The sequence below is a fragment of the Neopsephotus bourkii genome, unplaced genomic scaffold (genome assembly GCF_033783945.1).
Source record: "Neopsephotus bourkii isolate Nb327-2 ecotype Australia unplaced genomic scaffold, CSIRO-AGI_Nbou_v1 NB_1663, whole genome shotgun sequence".
Taxonomy (NCBI): domain Eukaryota; kingdom Metazoa; phylum Chordata; class Aves; order Psittaciformes; family Psittacidae; genus Neopsephotus; species Neopsephotus bourkii.
Genome location: NW_026902137.1, coordinates 4,175,975 through 4,201,224, shown reverse-complemented (window position 1 = coordinate 4,201,224; position 25,250 = coordinate 4,175,975). Strand labels below are relative to the sequence as shown.

Genomic DNA, 25,250 nt, shown 5'->3' with positions numbered 1-25,250 from the left:
ACATGATCCCACCTGACAAGATCATGTGATGTGACATATTAAACTTAAAGAAAAGAATCTTTTACATCAGATGTCCTCCATCAATTCCAATTTCAGAGTAATATAGCTTAAGGAATTTGGCATATGAAAGAAAATCTGGTGTTTGTCTAGAGTAAATAACTTTGTGTTTTATAGTTATTGTTCAGGGTAGGGACCAGAAAATGAATTTTAAAAATTTGTAACTTTTTCAGCAACGAATTATAAAACCATGATTTTTTTCTGTTTAATTTTCCTTATTAAATGCAAACCAAAGCAACAGACACACCAGAACAAGCAAAACGCTGAGCAGAACATTTCTCTCAATTACCCATGCTGTTTATCTACACGTATAACGTGTTGCCACATGTTTTTGATTAATACAAACACACAGCTCTTGGTATGAATTTCTGTGTGGATGAATGTATTGTACAAATCCACTTAGCTCATGAGAAAATAAAAAGGGCTTCAATATTAAGAAGATAGGAAAATTACATCATACCTGTCCGACTATGCTGAGGCTAGAGAACATGCATGCAGCATTTGTACATGTGTTTTTGTCCTTTGAGGTATGCAGAAAGAGGACAGGAAAAGTGAGCTGTACTTGACAGTGTATTGCAAAAGACAGTAGTCTTACTGGGAGCAATAGTGGAAACTAGAAACAAGCAGTTGTGTTCAAAAGGTGGGAGAACTCTGGTTTAGAAGAATGGGCTAATGATGATGATACCAATACTGTTCCTGGCTAGGAAGGTTTTATAAAAATAAATGTGTGTTTAAACACATATTTATAGATAGACACATTTAATGTTTATTTATAGAAATAAATATTATGTGTGCTTGTTGCTGTAATTTTGAAGTGGGCATCCTCAATTAGTCACACAAGGTTTTGGATTTGAAGCGCTTGTTGCCATCTGCTGATGAGGAATAAGACTTATAAGTATAAACTTACAGTAACTATATTTTTTAAGTATTATTTTAAAATCTCTTCATATTTGCTAAAGGAAACTTTGCCTTTTATTCAAAAGTTTGAAAAGTTTTTCTTTTTGGCCACTTTTCCAAGCAACTCCCTGCCCTGACAGCACTCCAGGTTTTGCTCATGTCTGGGATTCTGTTTATTCACAAAGGTGGAACTTTTGACTGAGAGGCCCTATTTGTAAAATTTTCTCCTTTTATTGAATGTTGCTTTGAATGTTAATGCACTAATTTCTGCAAGAAATAGTTATTAAAAAAAAATTAGGTCCTACTAGTTTTCCCTTTGCATTCTAATAATAGTCACCTGCTGACAAATGGAGTAACCCCATGCTGCACACATGGTTTGAAAAGATAAACAACAAACACCTACCTGCAAGTTTACCTTTACAAAAGAATTGAGATTCACCTACTCTGTGGTGGGGAATGTGTGTGGTGGACATCTCCTGCTGTGATGGGAATGGCAGTCTTTCCTACCATTACACAAATACCTGGCAGCACAAAGGCCAAGGTGTGAAAAACCCAGTCTGGCAAGAAAAAGACCACATTGGAATGATGAAACCACTGAAACAAAGTATTGCCTGCTGCTCCCATTTACTGTTTTATCTTTTCCAAAGCTGCTCCTCCAACAAGGAGATTCTGATGGATGGTGGAGGGAAACAAAGAACAATTTTGTTGTGGGGGTTTAGGGCAGCTCAGCAGTGCCAATGACAAGTGTTGCTGAGGAGTGGTGGAAATGACCATCTGCCACCTTTGGGCTCACCACAGCTTGATGCTATGCATGGCTGTGGCACCCTCTCTGCTGAGATTGCTGCTCTGCTCCTTCAGCCTCAGGAAATGCACTGGGAAGCTGCCAGAATTGAGTGATAAAGGGAATAATAGTGAAATTAATGGAAAGGAAAAGAATTCTTACAGGTACACCTCTGAAAACCAAGTTATTAGTGGGTTCTGGGCTGCACTGCTGTAAAGGCAGTGATGCATGATACAGCAGAGATGCATAAAAAGACACATGGTTATGAACACAGGCATTAACCACCAGCAGAATATAAACCCTTCATTTAGCTTGGGGTAAAGAAAGAAACAAAACTGTTTCTTGATGTCATGTCACAAGAGATTATGTCTGATTCTGATGTGCTGCAAAATAAATTTTACATGTGATAGACCCCACAGTTCCTCTGTGTCCTTCATGCCTTTTAGGCACAGAGAGGGCAAGGCAGTTGAATTTACTATATTGCCATGACGATGCTAGACAAGTATGGAGAGAGGGGAAAGTTCTTTTGCTCTGGGCAGCTAGAAAGAAAATACAACTTTTTTAGATTGGTCTTGCTGTTGCTGTATGGGAGGCAGTTGCATGATTGTTCAGGTAAGCGTCACTTGTGCAGAGCCCAAGAGACTGGTTCAGGGCTCTTGATGGACCATACTTGAGACCATGCTCTTTTAGGAAAAGAAATAGCCTGTTTGGGGATTTAGAAAATAAAGTCCATAAACCTGTACACCTGTAGATGACATGGGGCTGAAAGGTGGACTTGTTACAAAGACAATGATGAGAGTACCTTCTGCCTATACCTTTTGCACTAGCTGTTATTAAAACAGCCATTAAATCAAATCTTGCTCATTCAGTCTGTTTAGGTGTAGGGTCTCTGGCTTGACTTCCCTTCTATTGTTTAAAAGAAAGTAGCAACTTATCTGCCTCAGAAAGATGCTGCAAAATGAACCTCAGGAACTGCAAAGGGTTGTGCTTAGCGGGTGCTGAGTAAGTGACTGAAAAGTTTTCATGCATTTTTTGACCCTGTTTCTATCTCCTCTGGTGCTTCCTTTTAGGGAGTGAAAGCTTGCAACCAAAAGAGTTAAACATTGCAAGAAATGCGGATTTCATCTTCACGTGCCTTAATTTCACTGTTGAAACTTTCTTTGATCTTTTTTTTTTTTTCCTCCCTGTTTAGCATTAGTAGCAGAAACTTGTGCCTAACAACATTGCAATGTGGCCAAGTCTTCAGGTAATGTGTTCAAAGTAGAAAAGCAACGAGTCAGCGTGTAGAAATAACTAATAGGATCTGATCCAACGTGTATTGACATCATGGAACGGTTTCTGTTTGTTTAAATTGGTTTAGGGATGGTGATATATAGATCTCAGCAGAATCTTTCAATAACTGTTCAATTTATGAGTGTTTCATCTGTAACAAATGATGTCAAGTTTTGTGGCAAAATATATCTAGTTTTATGCAAAAGATGAGTAATTTTAATAGCAGCAAAGTTATTTTGAACTAGGCTTTTTTTTCAGTTAACCATCCATTAGAAAAATACCTGCGTGTGTCTTTTCAGCAAGCTATAACAATAATCTGAGGGGAGAAGGAGAATCTTTAATATATTTTTTTATTGGTACTTAATGGTCTTTGTTTCCAGGGACTTAGTGGTTAGGTTTGATAGATGATAGTCTAACAGTATCTGCAATAAGAAACAACTTCCTACTGCAAATTCAAATGATTTCCAAGGAAGAGAGAGCCTAGTGTTTGTTAGTCCTGCAGCTCTTCGTTGTTTTGATTTGTAGATTTTTGAGGAAGGGAATTAAAAGGAAAATGTCAGAAACATTCCTAGTAGTTTTGTGTATCATTAGAAAAATTAACTGTCGCTCTCCTATGTGTGGAGTCAGACATCCAGATGCTATTCTCTCAGCATCTATGCTAAAAAGCCTGATGCATGCTGACATGCAGCAGATCTCATTCCTTCGCTTCCAAAAATTCAAAAGGAGAACACAGCAGAAGACCACAGGGAGTTACCACCAAGCACAATGTTTGGAAGAAAGGCAAGAAATGCTATACATGGGCTTGGGATACTGTAATTGTGGATACTTTAGTCATACTTGTGTTTTAGTGAATACCAAAATCATTTGTGTCACGTGAGCACAGGCTTTGTGAGGTCTAGTGAAACTGGTGAAATGGAAGATTTATAAATATATCTGATATTTTATTCTGCTTTTCCTAGCATAATTGTAACATTATATTTTTTTGGTTGAGAGGAAATGCTAGGAGAAGCATCACTGTCTGCCTGCCCTATCCAAGGACTTTTCCTAGGCAGCTGTTATAGGTCTGAAACAAGATACAAAGAGAATAGTACTTTTGACAAGGAATATTCTGATATTCTGCTGGTGTTTAGGATTAGTGTGAAAGTGTTTACAGTGTGTGGGGAGTGGAAAATGTTACTGCCAAGACACCCTTTGTCACTGTTAGGAAGACAAAAGATAATACAAAAGGAAGTCTTAACTCCACCAATTTTGAAAGTAAGAGTTGAGCAAGGATACTGGCTTTAAACCAGCTGGATATTTCCCATTGCTCAAAAAAATAGGCTGAGCTATTCTGTGAAAAAGACGTGTGATGACATAAAAAGCAGGGGGGAAAAAGCTAGTTACAATTTTCTTCAAAACAGCTTAGACCAGAAAAGACCATGGAAAGGAGAACGTAAACTACACTAAAAATGAAAGAGAAGAAGAAATCAACCCAGGACATTCAGATATAGAACAAGCCTTCTAGGTTCATAGCAGTAACTGCTGCAAAACTGAGGAGAACCAAGAGATATAAATCCCTGTGTCATCCTTTGGCTCTTGGAAACTGGGATATTTCCTGCAGGCAAACGAATTCCTTATTTTCTGGTTCAGGTCATCACACATGTCCCTCTAAGTTGTGTAGCACCAAGCACTGTTGAAGTTAGGGTGCAATTACAGACAAGATGGACAACTGCTACAACCAGGATTGCTACAACAGAGGCAGCAATACATTTAAACAGAATTCAATTAAGATAATGTAGTAGGAAATCATCTATACCCAAACCAAAAATAGTAATATTCCCTTTCATAATGGAACATTGCTTCTGAGGTATTGAAGCAAATCGGCAATGACACTGCCATACTTTCCAAATGGTGTGTGAAATTCAGCCACTGGTCCATGCAAGTTGCATACAACTGTGATTTGACTAAATTAGATGGACTGCAATTTCCTATTTTTTAATAGAATGAGTCTGCAAAGTAATTGTGAAAGGGTACATGCAAAGAGGGGAAAGGAAGGAAAAAAAAACTGAAAGAGATGTCTTTAACTTCTGTGTAATTTAAAAATCCTTTAATTGGGTCCTATTGGGTGAGAAACCTCTGGTTAAAATATTTCATTATTGTAACGATAACAGCAGGAATCAAAAGCAAGAAATGAGAACAGTGGGTCTGGATCTTATTTCTCCTCAGTAGTTTACATATTTCCTACCTTAAATGATGTAATACCTTTTTATGCTTTTTGGAGAACCTACAGCTCAAGGTGATTTGGTCCCTATATTGTTTCTTAGGCTACCTCTGTGCTGCAAAAAGACAAGCCTTGATGAATTTGATTGTGCTTAAAGACATCTGCAATATTTAGATAAAACAGTCTCAAATGCCAGTTACAGCTGTGCGTATAAATACTTTTCTGAACTGAAGGAAAAACTGGGAAGAAAAGGAGTTGGTTTGAAATTACTTTTCTTTTTTCTTGTGTTTCCTTCCCAAATATTTTACTTAGCAGTGCTTTTACCCATTGTAACAATGCCAAAAAGCCTGAAAGACAAATAGAAAAGAAAAAAAAATAAGAAAGGATGGGATGTTGCAATGGATGAAAAACTTTGTTTAACCTAAATTAAAGGCACTGTTGCATTATTGTTTTCAATCTTAACCATAATCTTTAAATTTGGTTTAATTTTAAACTGAAACATCATTTGGAAAAGTCAAAACATTTCAAAACTCTGAATGAAATGTTTCTCATCAATAGAAAATACTGTATTTTTTCCCTGACAACTAGTTAGCTATGTTTTTCAGGGCATAAGCTGTCCATAAGAAAATGTTTTTTAAGTCTATAAGCAAATATCAAATTCTATCATAAGGGTATTTATGAAAATAGAAGAGGTAAAATCAGATTGATGGAGAAAGATGACAGGAGACTGTCAGAGGTGCTTTGTATCAGGTGGAGATTTACTCTGCAGTAAATTAAGGGCCCTGCAGAGTTTGTTTGATTGCATGCAGTACACCAACAAAATGGTTTTAAGAATCTACTGAATACCTTTTGGCAAAACAAGTGTCAGTTAAATGAAAACATTTATTAGCTAAATTGCAGCTGATTCAAACCAAATGATGAGGCATTAAAAGTGAGTTCCGCATGCAAAGCACTGCAGATGTGCCAGAAACAGCCCTGATGCAGGACACTGGAGTTGTTCATGCCAGAGAGACCCTGGGGGTGGATTTTGATAGAGTTTTCCAGCAAAGAATGGCCCAGGCTGCTTTGCCTCTGGTTCTTATAAGAACAAATCTGCAGAACAGCCCCAGTGTCTGAAGGAATTGTGGAGTAGCGGAGCAGCTTGCTATTATTGCTCACCTACAACATGGCCACTGCTGGTACCCTGGGCACCTCCAGTGAGGGCCAGGACCACTGCAAGCACCCACACCATCTACATATGCTTTACAAAAATTTGTGCCCTGATGCTCTTCAAGTTTTATATATCTAAAATATATTTTTATAGATATAAAACTTACATACTGCAAGATGCTAGTACACTCCACTGTCATCCATTTCTCAGATAGCCAGAGGAGTCCAGCCATTATAAAATCGTGACTGAATATCAAAGGCACCACAGCATCTCTCAGTCAATCAGGAACTGTCTTTGCAAGCCTGGCAGGTAAAGAAGATGTCTGGATTAAATCTTAATTCTCTCAAACCAGGCTCAGCAGGGACTGAAGTTTGCTAGTGAAGGCAAATGAAGAGGATTACACTAAAGCAAGTTGAAGAGCTTAAACTTGATCCCTCCCTCAGCAAACTTGCACGTCTCTAGAAGGATTTCTAGGCACTGAAGAGAAAACCGTCAGCAGCCATGGTGATTTCAAGCTGGTAAGCCTTCACCAGTAGTACCCAAATGCAGTATCAACAGAGCTGGTGCATGAGAACTGGAGAGAAAAGAGAACTCTGATAAAAGTGAAGAGCTGCTTTTCTTGTTAGACTAGAAGAGACCTAAAAGTGCAGGAGAAACATTTAAAACCGGGTGAGGTTTCGCTTATGATTACCTAAAGTGTTCTTTTTTCTCTCCCAGGGAATTCAACATCTCATTAACAATATCTCCCTAATGATGGTGATGGCCAAGTCTTTGATGTCCCCTCCTAGGGGTGAGCCTCCACCAGGAGGGTGATGCTGCAGGTGGAAGTGGGCAGCCACTGGCATGAGTATCAACCCTCTGCATTGTTGGCCTCTGATAGCTGTAGCCTTTTGCTCCATGTGAATTTAGTGGGAAGGTGGTTATAGTTATTGTATGAGGTGTGGCTTCGAGGATTTCTGTTTTCAGACTCTTTATTGAAATCCACTGAACCGTGCTGTCTTGTCTATCATTTATATTTTTTATTATGCTTACATACAAGGTCTTCTCATAAAGCGCAGTTGCCAGCAGGCAAGTTGTATATAAAAAATGATCTGGTTGTTTCATTTGAATAGCAGAGGATATGTAGGATTCCAGAATTTAATAGGCTGCTTAGGTGTATCTAACTAAGTTTTGGGTGTTGCAAATGCTCTGGGGAGGGAGCTGTACTGCTGGGTCAACAGTGCCTCACACAGCGGGGTCCTGAGCTGTGACTGGAGCTCTGGAGAAGCGCTGAAGTGCAAAACCCAGCCTACCACTTGGGATATAAGGTCATGTTAGAGGTAACCAGAAAACATGGGCAGGTTTGGTGCATCAGAACCCAGTGGGCTTGATTTTACACAGAGAGTAATAACAGGTACAAGCTTTGCAATAGAATTCTGCCCTCTTTACAAAAAGCTAAATCTGTGCATTGGTACTGCCTTGCAATCCCCTTCTCCCTCCTTGCCTGCACCAATCTTGGGGAATGAGACTGTCAACCTTATCCCCAATAGGTGGGTTCCCCTCGAGAAGGGAAACTTAGTGAATTGACTTGGTACAAGTGAGCTGCCCTACAGACATACAGTGAGGCATTGGAGAGGATGATATGTCTTCAGCCTTGCTCTCCTCTGTTGATAGTCTGCCTCCTCCTTGACATGGATCCAGCTCTAGTGCGTGTGTCAGTGCTGTTAGTGATCCTGCTGTGGACGTAAGTAGTGTAATCTGGTCTTCTCTATCTTGTTTGTGAATGGTGATATCCACTTACATATGAACCTTTTGGTGACACCAAGAGCCAATTACTTGATAAAACTGGGGGTGCAGATAACCAGTGTAAATATTTGCATGAATTAATTATATACATTAGTTCTGAGTCTGTAAACTCCAAGAGCTAGTAATGATCTGATTCAAGCTCCCGGCTCAGGTCTACCTTTATTAAAACTTCCAACTGTAGACCTTCCTGATGTCCATGCAGCTTAGGGGCTATCAGAAGCCATGTGTCCCAGCACCAAGTTCAAGAAAACCTGGCCTTTTTAGAGCTAGTGTTTTTGGGGAAATGTATTTGAGGGAATAAGGAAGTGAAGAATACAGCACTCTTCGAATGAAGTGGGGAACTGTAGTACATAAAGAAACTGGCAAGGATCCATGAAAATTAACATCAGAGATAAAAGGAATCTAACCATTGCTATGCTGGGAGAGTGCAGTGAAACCCTGATGTTGGGCTTTTGGCAGGTCTAGGCATAAAACAAATGCTTACTGATGCATAGCCCAGGCAGACCTGGCATCATCTCCTCTGGAGCTACCCTGCCAGCTGCCTCAGCCATAAATGGGATCCCACAAACATGTACAGTCAAGGATGAACAATGAGAAAGATGAAATATGTTACAGGGGTTGAGAAAGAAGAGTGGGACTGGGAAGCCTTACTTTTAATCTCATTTTGTTACTGGGTTTTCTACATTAGGGCTACAGTGCCATGTAAAGAAAGAGAATGATCTTGTCCATACAGTAAAATGGAGAGGCTGGATGTTGCCTGTCTGTGCTGTTGGCTGATAGCCAGACAGCCTCCACTCAAATCATGCAGCCTGCCAAGGAGACCTGAGCTCAGGCTGTCTGCTAGTGAATGTGGGGAGCTCGGGCTGTGTCTGGTCCCCCCCAGCACAATGAGTGAGAATGGAGGCTCATATGAAGGTTGCTGACCAAGCACCATGGGTAAAACTCAGCCCAGGGGGAACCTGGGAATGTTCAGAATGGGTGGCACATTGACTTGGTCTTAGATGGGACTCACTCTTGTAACACACATCTTGGTGTAGATGAATTGATGGGTGACCTTAGGTGAGCACCATTATTATATTAGTATATAAACTCAGAGGTGCTGTAAGGAGTAATTAATCTGAAATACCTCCAGAAATACTTTAATCATGGATACTGTCAGCTCAAATTTGTTGTAGAATGAGGTGACAAATCACTTGAGCAAATGCTGGGTACCTGTCATAAGGCATCCTCTCATAAAAGTGAGAATCTATTAATAATCATTAGCATCATATTTACATGGATTTTTCCTGCATTTGATGTGAAATCTTGTTTGGCTAGATGCAAGGAAGGCTAAGTATGTGCTGAAAGCCAGTAATTTGATTATCTACACTCCTTCTGTCTAGTTATATGATCCTTGCAAAGTCCTTTATTAAAACCTATTTAGAAAGAGTTGCTAAACCTTGGTGGAATGCCAACCATGCTAATACAATGTGGCCGGTGAAGAAGTGTAGGTGCTTATTGAACAGAAAACTTTAATCTTGTTAAGAGTGGATACAAGAGGAAACAGTAATAAGTGGGTTGTGCTGAAACTGTCGCTCAGACAATGAAGGTGGCACCTCCGTTGTGATGTGGACACACCTGTCCTTTTTCATACTGGGAAACTCTTCTTTCATGTAGGATAATCCTAATGTATAGGATTCCAAAAGAGCTTTTCACAGGTCATAATTATCCTCCATGCCTGAGGTTCCTGAATAAGCATCTTGGTCACTTCATTTGCATCTTCTGTAACTGCAATTTGCTCCTCGAAAGGGAGGGATTCCTTTGAGGCAAGTTTGGTTAGCAGTTTCTACCTTTCAGAAATCAATTTTAGAACATCAGTAGATGTTGTGGAAACTCACAGATAGCAATAAAATGATAGCTAAAATAAGATACACTCTTGGCATTTTGTCAGTATGTGTCATAACACAATTGAGACCATGTAATTTGAAGACATTAGGAGAAGCTGGGCAGCTATATTCCGTAGCACGCTGAAGAGTGCCCTGTAGGGATCCCTTGGTCCCAAATGTAAAAGGTATGTGTGGAGACATGTGCATCCAGAGCTGGAAAACATACCTTCTAGGGCCATAAAGTGTTTATAGAAATGCTTGAAAGCTACACAAAAATAGCTGGACTGAGATTTGCTGAAAGCAGGAGTAGTTTCAGTAAAAGGTTTCATTAGGATGGTGCATTTGGGTCAATAGCACAACAGTGATGAGAGTAATTAGGAGATCTGTTGTTCTTCCTTCAATTTTATTTAAAGACCTGAGTCAGGGCAAATGCCACAGCTTGAAGTGGTACATTCAGAGGGGGGCCCTGTGCAAGAATATCCAGCAATGAACTTGCATGAGCCCAACCAAAAGAGCACTTCTGTTATTTGCCTAGCACAATCCTGAGAGCTGTTCACACCCGGATTTTACAGCATCAATGTGTGAACTGAGACGGGAGCTGAAGAGACTCGTCTCCCCACCAGCAAAGTTCAGTGTAGCATATAATCACAGCCCTATGGTGGGACAGAGGCAACACCTCTCCCCATCATCACTGTGACTTCAAGACTCATGTGATTCATCTGTTTTGGAAAAGACCACAGCAGTGGCTCCATCTGCACTCTTCTGAGGTGTATGTATTGCTTGTGTCTGTTCATCACATATGACCATATGAGTTGCTGTGGCTTCTACATTTTCTCTTCCAAGAATGAGTGGTTGACGTCTGTGACTAGGTCATGTTTGAGGGCAGACAAATTGATTCTTATTATTATATTAAACAGAAATAGAAGTACAGGCTCTTGTTTCATAGTGAAAATGAGCTTTCTCTTTGTAATGAAGGAAGGAGAAATGCTCATAGTTGTCTATAAATATCATTAAGCAGAGGTTCCTATCAAATCTTAGCTGTTATGAAATTAGACTCTCCCAGTACCTTTTCTGGTGTCATTTTACAATTATGTGCATTGACATCTGTTATTGCTAATTACTTCTTCAAACTTCATCAACGATCTCTTGCACTTCCTGTAAGAAATGCTGAAATCTTTTAGCAAACAAATTAATTATGTATAGTCTTTGATGCAAATTAGCCCAATTAGTTGTAGCATTGATACCTTCTTACTGTTAAAAAAAAAAAAGAGGAAGAAAACTCATATACATATTTATAAGTACCTTTTTGACAGCTGATGGTAGATCATGATGAGGAATTAATTTAGTTTTATAGAATGACTTCTTAAAAATGACAAACCAAAGTAACATTTTTGTGAAATGTTGTGTGACTTTATCACAAAAACCTCTGGATAGTTAAAGATGGTCCTTGTGGGGAAAATCTTTGCTTTTTGGCACCTGACAGTGTTTTTCTTAATTCACGCCCAAACTTTGGGATCCCCAAATTGAAAGTATTGTTACAAATGGAAAGCTTCCAAGGCTAATTCAGGAGCCTGTACCTGGAAGCTCAGCTATTCTTTCCCGTTATCTCATTTAATAAATGGTAATTCCCCCCCTCTATGAAACTCCCTCCGGGAGCAGAAAAACTCATATAGGGGGGTCTGGGACTACACTGCTTGGAGGTGGTTGTCTGCTCTGAGCCTTATATGCAGCCTTGTGCCACAGGATAAGGTAGACTGACAGAGGGCAAGACAGAAGGTTCACGAGCCACCCATTGCTGTAGCTGATCAGCTAGGGTGAATGGTTGCAAACGCTTTTAATAACAATAACCCTCTTGCAGCTGATGCTAGGCTTAACCCTTTCCTTTGTACTGTAGTGTTTCCTTCAAATCCTGTCTCAGACCTTACCTTTCTTCTATAAGACCTTCCTTATAATAAAACAATTAAAATGTCCTCTGAGGCTCATGGTTCCCATGTTCAGTCATTTCTCTGAAAATACATTTCACCATCCTTCAGTGCAGAACATCTGCAAGTACCATCTCAGCAATGTCCTCCAAACAGCATACCTTATTCACACTTTCACCCTTAGGAGAGCCAGTATAAAGTGATTGCTACTCTTCTATCTAAATGAAACCTTCACAAAACAGAATAGTGTAGTGCACTGTGTAACACATTTAACAGATGTTAGTGACTATTATTATTATATTGTGATATATTATAGTGAGTGCTGTTTTTTCAGCATTTTGTCCTAAATGTATTTGACTCCATATATTTTGGGGAAATGGTCTACAATAGAAAGATTTTAAAAGTTGACTAACAAAATGTGTGACTGTGTTAGGGAGACTGAAATTTAATTTGCTTAATCCTCAATCTTCAGCCAGGAAGGACAGTTTATGCACCTCAAACACCAAACTGCCTCGTTTCCCCTTTCAGTGAATTCACTTTCTATGCATAGCCTAGAGTTTCAGCTTTTGCCAGAAAAAATAAATGTTATGCAATCAGGACAAGTTTCTATGGCATTAGATTGCTCTATTATAGCTTTTCCCTCTGAACACATGCAACTGATTGACTGAATCCTTTACTTTTTTTTCTGGTTTGATTGTTTCCTTTGTTTTGCTGTATGTTAAGAAACGCGAATGACAAATTTTCTGCTGTTGGCCTTTGAGATTTAGCAATTGTCAAGAAAAGGGTGTGGCGATAGTCACTGCTGGTATGCATTGGGAACTTAATTCCCCTTCTGACTACTATGCCCAGGTATTTCATTAATTCTTACTAGCAGAGATTGTGGAGAGTTACAAAACTGGGACTGCAACGTTTGTTAAATGTCGATGCCAGGAAAGAGCTGGTTTGTTTTCAGTCTGCAACTTCCAAAAGTTACAGCATCAGCCAAGTGCTGCTGTATGATACAGGTCCCCTTTTTGCATATATAATTTCTGCGATTAGATTAGAGAACGACAATTTACCAGCCATAGAACTGTTTGGAATCAGCCATATCTTCTGTTTGAAAGTCAAAGGAAAATTAAAAAAAAAATAATGCTTTGTTTGAATGTATTTTCCCTGATGGAACAGAGTCAAAACTGTGTTTACATGTTTTGTAACTCCAAGGCAAAACTCTCTCTAAGAGCATTTCAGCAGAGGGATGGGGGAGGACAAATCACAAACCACACGTCTGGTTTTCCAAACTTCAGTGTTTGAGGTTTTCACACAACTTTAAATAAAAATGCAGCTTCTGTGATTTTTGGGGAGAAATGGAAATTTCATTTGAAAAGGTATTTTTTGTACTGAAAATATTCCAGTGAGAGATTTTGACAAACTCTCATCAGATTATAGTACTGTCAAGTAAGTTTTCCAGAGCTTCTTGGTCAGGCAAGATGGATAGGACTAGACCAAAAACATTCAATTCTGCAATCATTCATTGAACAAGACGCTGGGCCATTAACTCAAGATTTTCTTCTTTTATTTGGAAAATCTCACATGAAACTAGACGAGAACCCTTCTATGGGTGTGCTCTTAAAGTAAATTTTAAGATATATGGTTCCCTGCATTACATTTTTGTCATGCTGATGATTAAAATATGGCTTGAAAGGATAGCTGGATGAAATGATGGACCAGAGAAAAGAAATAGGAATATCAAAAGTCTATTATGGCATTTAACTGTTCTTTAGTGCTGCTTCACATCTGCTGCATTCAGTTCTCAAACTCCCTACAATGTGAACGCAAGATCTTGTATAAATAGAGCTATTGCATGAGCTTTGCTACAGCTGGTCTCCTGTAAAAGCACTGTCATACTGCTTTTAAACTAGATCTGCTCATATATCTTGTATGTGAAAGGGTTCAGCTATGAGCAGTGTAGCATCAGATTAACAAAAAAAAATATTTAAAATAAAATTTGAAGTTGTAAGGACTTAACTTAATTCAATATAATAACTTGTCCAAAGTTACCTGAAAGATGTGAGCCAAATGTGAATGAAAGCCAGTATTTCCGAGATTTAGTCTGGTGCTCTTGCTGTAAGGTCAGGGTTAAAGGATGAGACAAGTTAAAAGAGATCTTTCAGCCTAACTTAGGTATAAACACCTAAATAGTGTGAACTTAACCACAGAGAGATGCTACTGAAACTGGCCCTGGTGATACAGGCAGAGAGCATTTACTTTGTGGTGTTCCTTACAAAGGGGCATTGCAAATTTTCCTCTCTCTAGAAATACCAAAAGCTTGACTTATTGGGATGAATATCAATATTTGTTTTTCCACACCACTGAGATATTGTGAAATTTTACTTTCTGTTTTGTAACCAGCAAAACTTTGTTGTAATAACCTGAAATCAGAAGCCAAGTCTAGTGTCAGGTATCATAGGAAGGACCTATTTAAAAAAGACCAGTCTGGGAAGGGAAAGTTGCAACATTAAACTGTTGTTCTGCTTTTTATTAGGTCACCAAGCCTAATAAAATCAATCAAACCGAGTGGAGTCACCCGTGCCATGTAGTGGTGCAGACCGTGAGCATGGGTCACGCGTGCTTGCATACCCACTGGATTTGTGTGAAGGGTCTGTGGATGTAAAGCGTGGGTTGTTTGGTTTATAAACCAACAGATGCTAACTTTAAAGCTCCCAGTGCTTCCATAGACCTTGTAGGGACTGCTCAGGGATCTTCCTTCTGCAGCAGTGTTTGCAAGCCCAAGGAGTGTGTGACACACCTTGTAATCAGAGCAAGATTCAGCATTTGCCTGTGGTTTGTCCTTGTCCAGACTCCATCCTTTGTTTTACTCAGTGCTTCTGTGAGTAAGAGACTGGGCATCCAGGACCTCGCAGCCCAGGAAAGCACTTAGCGTTTACCAGATTCCCATCTGGAGGCTGTTTTGCTACAAGCTTGCAGGAGCATCGCACCTTCTGCTGGGCAAATTTCTTAGGGTTGAGCCATTGGATTGGATTGGTAGTTCAGGACTGACAGTCCTATACTAATCACGACAAATGCAAACACTGAACAGCTAAAAGATGCAGGCAGAGCCAACTAGGGGGAAGAGGGCAAACACAGAGGTATCAGAGCTGAGCAGACTTGATCACCCTGTGTCCCTAAAGAGTCTAAAGGTTCCAGGACCTCAGCCTATGCTCTAACTGCAAAACTAATTTCTTTTCTGTTTGCATTGTTTCCTCTTGGAGTTATGCCGGATGTTTCCTGAATTATTCCACTGTAACACTCAACCCAATAGCTGCATGAGGAAGTTGACCATAAGGATTTGAACACTTCTACAAAAGACAGATTAGCAGATTAGTAGCTGCTCTGGGAAATGTGCAGCAGTGCTTGAAAATTAATTCTGCTCTTAATGCAGGCAAAAAACAAGCAGGCCTGTTATTAGTATTTCCTATTTAAAATAGACGTCAATTTCTGATTTTAAAATTGCAAATGCTATAAAAATATGGTGAAATATGTGTTCTGAAGAAACCTCTTGAGGTTTCCTATAGCTATTTACAGTATGAAGATCTGGCATAACAGGTATAGGCATCCTGGAGATTATGTATGAACATAATCATGGCCTGTCAGATGTTTTTAATTAAGCTTTCCCTAGTCTGAGTGCTCTAAATGGTGATGAGCATTCACATCCTTCAGCAGAACAGTGCACAACTCGTTTGCAGACTGCAACTATGTTTTGTGCTCAATGTTAGGCTTATAAGTATGAATTTAGTTTAAAACTGGGTGAAGTGAGGTCCTGTATTTGTGCCTTGGTGATTTCTGCTCCCAGTTGCTCTCTTTGCAGGTAGAGTGATCTCTGAGCCTCTGTCTTTCGTTGCAGACAAAGCCAGGTATAAGTAGCTTTTCTGCAGCCAACATCTCATGATCTCATGGAGGGATCTAAAAAGGACAGCCTGGATACATTCCCAAGTAGACTCCAACATCAGGTTTTGCAAGGTAAACTACACTGCCAACTCCTATCCTTTCCTTGTTCTCAGGAGAGCTGCACGAGCATGACTAATGCATTACCTGATGGAAAGGTTATGCATAATTGGACAGTAATATTGGAAAGCTGGGTGATAGGCTTGATGAATACAATAGCTACAGGAAAGTGATTTTTCCCCTCTATTCAGCAGTGGTGAGGCCATGTGTGACGTGTTGTGCTCATTTCAGGGCTCCTACATGCAAGAGAGACATAGGCAAACCAGAGCAAGAGAAGGTGACAGACCTGGAGTGGTCAGGCACAGGATATTCAGGGAGAACCTGGGACAACTGGGTCTGCTCAGCCTCACCAAGAGAAGGCTGAAGGCCGGAAAAAGGGATCTTTGCTGTCCTCAGATTCCTGATGGCTGGTTACAGAGGAGATGGAGCAAGCCCCTTCCTAGATGGGGCAGAGGAAGGGGTGGGGTGGCAGCATGAAGCAGCATGGGAAATCCCAGCTAGGTTAAAAGAATAAACTCGATAGAGGCAGTCAAGCTAAGGACCAGAGAGGTGGTGAGATCCCCATCCCCGGAGATACTCAGAGCTCCACTGGAAAAGGCCCTGAACCTGATGAAATCCAGAGATCACTTCCAAATTCAGCTGTTCCATGGTCCTGTTGAATCTCACAGGGCTGAGGGTGTTACTTTTCCTGTGTAATTCTGGTTTTTAGTGTGCTTAGAGCTAAGAGCAGGCCACCAAACTTGTCTGAGTTTTTCTGTCTCCTCAAAGCAGCACATTGGTGTCTTTGCAGTTTGGTCATGGAAGGAAAGATGTATGGTGATTTGTTGTGTGTGTAGTGTATGTATGGTGTTTGGGGATGGCATCCATACACCTGCACATAGGCATAGGTACACCAAAAGGTTTTCTGTATGCCTAGGAAGAAAGAATAAAGCTTTATAATGTTGATGCTTTTAATACATAATCAATTGAGTATTACTTGCTGTATTATCAAGAATTTTGTTCTGTGGAAACAGAACTGTAGGAAGTGATTCCTGGATCCAGCTATAAAATTTGTGTGTGTAACAAAAAAAAAAAAAAAAAAAAAAAAAGAGCTTTAATACCTGGGGAAAAGTCCTGACTGTGAAATAGATGAGAGCGGAATCTCTTGCTAAAGGATGTGGTAGAGGACCATTTTTTTTTCCCCTCATAAAACTAATCTCAACAGGAATATGCTGATAGCTGATCACAGCCTTTTCAGTTTGAGGTGAAACCCTAAGCAGAAGTGCATATCACAACAAAGTAAGCAAGCCAAGCAGCTTGCTCTCTCTAGTTAACTTTCAAAGACCACTCTAGTCCACAGACCCACTTCCCTCACTCCCTTAGTGTCCACCAACTGCAAAGGCAATGCCCTTGTATGTAGGCATTTATAAGGAAGCCATACTGCACAGGGAGGAGAGCACCCAGAGGATTAGCAATGTAGAGTTTTTAATTTTTTTTAATCTTGCATAATCTAGGACCTAAATAGGTCCAAATTCACAAAATTGTACAGATCAGCACAGAGCACTGATGCCGCAGGAGCTCTGCTATGCATCCAACCCAGGGTGTTCTCTTTGTTTTCATTTTTCTTTTCCCTTTTTTTCCCTCTTTCTTTTTCTTTCTGAGGAGTTGTGGGGGTGGGGGGTGTCCTGCTTTTTAAAGAGGGAAACTTCTGGCCATCTGCATGTAAAATAGGTTGTCGGTTGCATGAATATCTATGCGTGGTCATTTAGAAGTGCTCATGCATTTCCCTATTTTGTGTACAAAACTATGTGAATTGCATACAATTTAGGGAAGTGAGTGTGATCATAAAGCATTACTACACAAAGTATAGTAGGTAGGCTTTTGTCAAAAAATAAGCTATGTAAATAAAGCTAACACTGGTGAGGATGATGAAATTAAGATTAGAAAGTAATGAGTAAAATGACTTACTTGACTACAAAGAGAAACTGGATGAGAATCTTATCTGGGAAACAAATGTAAATCCTCAGATTCCATTAGAGATACACTGTGTAGTGACAGCTCCAAATCTGCTCCATATATCCATAGTAGCCCCGAAAGCACAGCACTGGAAAGATTATCTGTGTATGGCTGGTTATACTAAGTCTTCACTGTTACAATAAAAATTCTCCTATTACTTAACCACTTCCTGCAATCATCATCTGTGACTGTAACAGTTTGAAATTAGTTGAACAGGATCCTCTTTTTTGTTAATTTGTTTATGATTATAATTGAGGTAAACCCATCCTTTTTAAAAATTAGTTAGCTTTTAACTTCAGGCCAAAAGCTTCCCATTACCCAAATGAAAGAGCATAGATAAAATATTTTATATTTTATTCAGTATCAGCTTCCTAAGTATTTAAATTTTTTTTTAACAAATGTTTAAAAACATAAATCATGCAAACTTGTGATTATGTGCTTGCAGAGTGATTTATAATGTCAAATTTTTGGAAAATGATTATTTGCATTCGTGATAAAGTGAATGCTGTGTGTTATTATGCCTCTGTTTCTGCTATATGAAAATCTCTGTGCTTAAACAAACTGCATTATGAAAAACATGTGTTTTGAGAACCTGTTCTCTAAAGATATTTAATTTCCATTTAGAACACTAGCTTTAAAATTAATGACTGCTTCAAAATGCAAATTCCCCTTCTCTATTTCAAGTAGACAAACTGAAGTTCAGTGACTCCTGAAATATCTCTGCTTTGTCCCAAGAAAGCGCTGTCTTTTTAAATCTCAGCTCTAATTCCTCTTTGATTTTGCATCAACACCTTAATGGGGAAAAAATTTGCCACAAATCAGCATCTGATTAGCCCAAATCATCCCCTCCTAATCCCCCTCTGAAAAAAATTCAATTTGCAAAATACTGTTGTGCACCCATGTAACATCTTTGTAAATTTAAAAACCCAGGTGTATTGATGAAAATACATAGAACATTTTAATTAAAACTCATAAAATTGTTGGACATCTGCTCCAAATTGTTCAACATTTTAGTGGTTAACAGATTTCGTGCACCTAGATAATGAATTACTCGTTATTATTGGCATAAATAGTAGCTGTGGGGCTTTTTATAGCAAGATCAGAAGCCTCTTTGTGAAAGCTCTGGCTTACTTTATAGTCTTTTGGCAGATGCCTATTAGAACCAATAAGTTTAGCTAAAAAAAGGGAGGCAGAGTTAAACACAGGAAACAAGAGTTGAATGTCCGCCAATAAAAATGATCACAAATCAGGGCTGCTGATGTCATAACCCTTGAGGTCAGAGGTTGGGCGCGGAATAAATGGCTCTGAAAGGGGCAGCCTGTCTGGAGGGCTGAGCTGTTGTTGGCAGGCAGGCACGGCCATGAGTAAATGGGAGGCACAATGCCGCCATGGGCCTCATTAGCAGCCGGGGCCTGGGTGAAGAGAAGTGTTTGATGAGTCCTTCACGTCCCACTGTGGCACTGTGTGATGTAAATGGAATAATTACTATGATCTAATGGGCGTCTCTTTTGCATGCGGGCCCCTGGTGAATGGAGCCCCTCTTTTATGGCATTCAGCCCGGGTTGTGTAAACTGTGGGGTGCCACTGGGGATGGAGCCCGCGAGGCCGGCGGCAGGTCCCCGCGACCCGTTTGTATTCACCCTCAATAGAAAGAGAAGGCCAAGTAATTTACTTCCCTGCCTTTCACCATGAGAGTGGCAGATTGAAGGTCACACTCGATTTGGCAGGACTTGAGTCACTCTCTGTGCTGAGGCTGAGTTAGACAGATGCAACATCTATTTGCAGGACTTTCAAGGACAGGCTGTTTAATTGCCCTGCGCACCAGCATGCGTGCTCCCAGCCGCGCCTGCATCCGGACAATGCAGAGGGAGATTTCACTTTTAAGAACATGAACAGTGTGGATTTTAACTACCTGCCTCCAATGTCCTTAATTTCCCATCAGGATCTCGCATGTCTGCGTGTTTCTGGCTCTGTGTAGGGTGCTGTGGCGGTAGCTCTTGAGGTCTCACTGGGCTGGTTCACACCCCGATTTAGATGATAACAAACAGCCCATTCTTGTCTTTATACAAATCATTAGAAGTCTGAATTACAATAATTGTGTCTTGTGTAGACATACTACTTTTTTTGGGGGCTAAAAAGATGTGACATTGTCTCTATATGAAATTCGTTAGAAATGTCCTGTTAATAACATTATATTGATTGCATAATGCTATATGCGCCTCGCATGAATCCAGGCTGGCACAATCCTGACATAACGAGATTTCAGTTGTCTATATTAACAATCGGCATCATTTCCTTATTAATTATATGCTTTGTGCATCCATATGGCTTAAATTAAATTTCTCAGGCTTAATTTTTCTTTTTAAGTGGGATAATACTCTTTACAAACTCACTCCAAAAAATGATTTGTGCATTTTGCCCCAGCACTCCCTATGGGCGTGCTTTTTAGGGAACTATAAAACAACTTTTATTTTTGATGTTTGTTTTTATGATATGCTCTATGCATGGTTAATGAAGGCCAAACCATGGACACATAGAAGTCAATGGAAAAACTCTCAATGACTTCAGTAGGACCAGGATTAAAGTGTGTGGTCTACATGACATTCAGTGGAATCTAGTCTGTTGGAAAATATTTTTCCATGGGATATTTTATAAGGTCATTTCAATTATGACCTGTGCACAATTCTGTTATTTGCGGTCACACAGAATCCACACTCATCATTTGTGAAGACAACATGATCTTTGCTTTAGGCAACATTTTTTGTTTTTAAAGAAGGAATAGATTGTGGATAGTTGGGAAGGTCAAATCTAGGTCAGCATCAGTGCTCTAAGCAGTACTCTAAACACATGTTTACATCATTTGGAACCCATTATTCATGGTTTTATATTACTTATTGTGAAATAACGCATCAACAGTTTTGTTTTGTTTTGTATTTAACTGGTAATATTTGAGTGTTAAACTTCACATCAGCGGAGTGTGGGAGAAACAAACACATACATTTACTTGACAAAATAGATTGGAAGTTGATGATCTTCTGTTGCCTGTGGAATCATGGATGTAGTGATGTGGTTTTCTTGGCTACTTCAAAGGAATCCACAAAAAAGCACCTATTAAAGCAAAGCCTGTTGTCAGGAACTGTAAATTCTCCATACCTGGGTCTATCTGCTAGGCCTTTCTAACAGTTTAGAAAATTGCTTGAGGTCCACAGACTGGAGAAGGCTGGAAACCCCTGATAAAGTATCTTTCAGTGTGTTATGGGTTTCTTGCCATAAATATTTGGCTCCTCTCTTTCGATTCTTTGGTTAAATCTTACAAACTTGGGAGCAAGCATCCAAATCTGCCCAGGGCTTGATCACTGCACTGGAAATCAGTAACCATGTGCTTTTCTTAGCAGTGCCAAGCATCTCAAATGTCTTGGTTTCACAGGCACATTTCCCAGATGCAAACGAAGCCAGCAGTGGTGAGCTTTCTAGACAGGGAAGGGGCAGGAGGCTCAGCATTTCATGCTGTCCACTCACACATTCACAGTGCTCAGGAGTCAGCGAATCCCCCAGATTTAACTTCTGCTACACATAACTCTTTGGTCTTCCTTTGGCCTCTTCTGCCCCTGTGTAGTCAATGGGGGCTCTGTCCTTCGGAAGCAGACCCCTGAGTAGGTCAAATAGGATTTTCTGACACCCAGTAAGTGCAAGGGAAATAGAGGCTGCTCAGTGTAAGGCAATGAGTAAGTGCAGGTTTACAGAACCCTTTCTTGCTGGTTGGAGGATGTGCCTTGCTGCAGCCTCCACTGACTGCCTCAGACCAGCTTTGCTTTCTGTTGTTCCATGGTCCAGTGCGTCTGTAAATGGGAAAGCAACACAACAAACCCAGCCAAAATCACCCCCTGCTTCTGGTGCTTCATGTTTATTGCTGCCACCCTTCCAGCCAGCATAATGCAAGGCATCTCACACCTTGATGGGAGGCAGCCCTTCGCATGGCTGGAGCTGGCGGCTCCAGGTTTCCCTGAGCACACCGAGCAGGACTTGTGCCAGTGAGTTCAAAGAGTGCGAGAAATTAAAGACAGTCTCAACCAGATTTCCCAAATTGCTCAACACTCAGCAGCTCCCTTGCTGAGTCTGCACCTGAATAAGTGGCTTGATTTTTCAACGTCGTTCACTGGCCTGTAACTCTTGCTGTTCCTCATGATAAATAAGGTTTCAGTGGGAGTTGTTGTCCACTAAGTACCTGGGAAACCTTCCCTGGTATAGATACTGTTGCTAGAATTATTATTCCATTATTTGTTGAAGCTGTTATTTGTTCCTATGAATATTCTGTGGTAAACTAATCCCAATTCAGGAGATGGAGCTGGTTGGCTCTGTCATTTAATATACCTGAAGGTAAACACTGCTGATAGAAATCTATTAAATGAAGTAAGCCACCAAAGCCAGTTCAGAGTTTCAAGCATGTTTTGGTCAGTATCGATCCTCTTGGAACTGTTTTTTGACTGTTTCTTGGTTTTGGGGAGCAGAGGAGCACCAGCAAACAAATAACTTCTGTCCCCCACCGATCACTCTGGAAAAAGATTACATTTAAATAATCATTTAGTGTGCTGTTCCTGTTGTAGGTGGGGTTTGGAATGCGGAGTACAACAGACCCTCACATTTTTCACTGATTATCTTTAATTACTTGTGAGGGCTGAGGAGCTCGAATTACCCCCAGGCACCACAGACTGACAAGGAATCTTCTTTCAAGCCATTTATAGTGCATCGCATTATCAAGTAACTAACAGAGCAAAACTGACACAAAAAGAAAGTTCATTATTACTTTCATTATTGTCAAAAGAGTTTTATTTAGTTCTGAAGTCCTACTTTTAAACACTTTCTACTCTGAAAGTGTTGCCAGTGTGGGGCTTCTCCCCTGCCCTGGGGGAGGCTTTGACGCTGCAGCCTAGAGCAGAGCAGCCCAAAACTCCTTCAGAAACAGCTAATTGTGTTTTTAGAAAGTTACTGCGTCTGTGATGTGAAGGCTTTTGAAGGTATTTGTTTTGCCAGGCTTTAGGTGGGTTAGGGAAAAAGGAAAATGATCTGTACTGGAAGGTTTTAGCCCCTTTTTACCTCATTCTTCCTGTTTTGTTTCTTTTCTCAGGGAAGATGTGGGCTCTCTGCTGTGATGTTAAACTCACTGATGAGAGCTCTGCTGCTTCTGTGCCTGTCACACATACCTTAGAGGAAGGCATCAGGACATTGGGTGTCCAGAGTTGACAGATCTATGCCGAAGTGTCAGCTTTGCACACGTACAATCCCAGGGTCTCTGATATGAACCTTATTTGGTGAGGTTAATGCAGCACAAGATAAATGTATTATGGGACAGTGGGAAGTCATGGAGGTTTAATCTGCAAAAAGCAGAATGCCATGGTGTCAGATTTTTACACAGCTATCCTGATGAACCTCCAGCTGTGATTTAATTGCACAAAATCCAACAGAGCACAGGGGGGCAATGAGGAACTGAGGTGGGAGTTATCAAACACCTGGACTTCAGGGCAGTCCAGACTAACCAAGGGTATGTCCTTCTTCCTCTGAGCCTCAGGAATCACCGCCATCCTGAAACAGAAGAGTGTTAAACTGGCTGGGACTGCTAACCAGAGCTCATAATCTGAACTACTGCTCTCTTGGAGATGAGTGCTGAGACTAATATAATCTGATAAAATACTGTATGCCAGCTCTACCCATCCCAAGAATTAGCCCACTAGACTACTTTCATGTAGACTGCTTGGAAAAACCCAAACTTGCTGTCTTTTCTTGGATGTTAGGAATTTGAACCAACCTTTTCTATTTTTGTTCATTATTATAAGGTAAAAAACGCTTAAAGTGTTATCAGGGTGTAGCAATAGCTGTGTGAAGTCTGGGGTGTAGAAGAGCTCTGTAACAATTTCATTACTGAGAGTAAAGTTGCAAAATACATTTTGCAGTGCACAGCATGCAACTCATGCAGTTCCATTTGCTTAAGAAAACGTGCCTTGAGAGACATCCAATAACTAGGCACTGGGATAATGGCAAAGATTGTGATTTTAACCCCTCCACATTTTACAGACGTAATTTAAATTACTAACAAAAATCTAGTGGCCAGAAATGAAGACATTGCTGCTGTACGGGTAATTACTTATTAATCAAGGCATGTACTTGTCGTGCTTTAACAGTTCCAGATTCCATATGTAATTTGTTTGACCTATTTACTTTTAAAACTGGATTCCACCCCCCCTACTGCATCTGTGGGAATGTTAATCGAGCCTTAATAAGCAGATGGAAGTATTTGCAAGCCATCTTATTTGTCTTATTTTCAGTTCTGTGGTTTATCAAGTAGTTCATGAGCAAATTGAAAAGCCAGTCTGTGTATACAGCCACTTTTATTCATAATATGTACTGAACACATCAGCAGAGATGTCATGTTTCAAATTAATGTCTTGCATTGCCTGGTGACAGCATTTGCAGGTGGGAAGATAGAAGCACATCCAGATTATTATATGAAAAATATGATTGAGTATATGCCATGTTATAACGTCAGCAGCAGTGCAGCCTCAGCACTCTTTTCACTGACTCACTCCTCCCCTGTAAGTCATAAGTTCATGGCTATTGGCTTTTTTCTTCCTTTCTGCAAAAAGATGACGTGGATAATTGTTAGTCAGGTGGAGCCATGGACGTTATAGGTAATTTTCTGGAAACCTCATTTAAAAACAGAGCTTTGAGACAGCTTATTAAAACTTCCCTCTCACAATATTTCCTCCTATTCTTACCACCTGGACTGTTTTATTTACTTATTTTCTAATAATGGGAATTTAAGAATAAGATTGGAGAAATCTTCTGTAATTGCCAGAAGAAAAGCGGTGTCAATCTCCATACTTGGTAGTAGAATGCTTTGGAACAAGCCTTTTCCCAAGAAAAGTCCATAGCATTACAGGATAAAGAGGTAGTACAAGTATTTCCAGCCAATAGTGTGTGAGTTTTCAGCAAGCAAAAGAGAAGACCTGGGGACTAACAACAATTTCTTTGCAAACCCAATTCACGCACATCTCGGAGCTGCCAGTAATTATGCCAATTCAAATCCTTTACTGCAGCTCTTAGATTTGAGAGTGATTTGGTCCACAGAGTTGTTTTTGTGTTCTTCTGAATTCTTTAATTTATTTTCTTTTCTTGCTGTGGTGATGGAAAGCTGGGATATTGAATGTCCCTCTGACAAGAGTAGGTAGAAGAAGCAGAAAATGGTAGGATTCTAGATGGACAAGTTATATCACCGAGCTACTGCTGGGGGAAAGCAGGATATATTATGCAAGTTGAGGGTGCAACTTACGTTATGATGGAGTCTCAAAAT

At 40.1% G+C, this 25,250-nt stretch overlaps 1 long non-coding RNA gene across 2 annotated transcripts in view; it reads left to right on the top strand.

Annotated features, from left to right (window-relative positions):
* The window catches only part of LOC133224132 (uncharacterized), a 173,207-nt gene that overhangs the window by 103,515 nt on the left and 44,442 nt on the right, over window positions 1–25,250 (top strand). Inside the window, exon 3 of one of the 2 annotated variants that reach the window (XR_009728773.1) lies at window positions 2,934–3,956. The exons of the other annotated variant lie outside the window; for it this stretch is intronic. This is a non-coding gene — a long non-coding RNA (uncharacterized LOC133224132). Of the gene's footprint in view, window positions 1–2,933; window positions 3,957–25,250 lie in introns of those variants that run through there. 2 annotated transcript variants of the gene reach the window in all.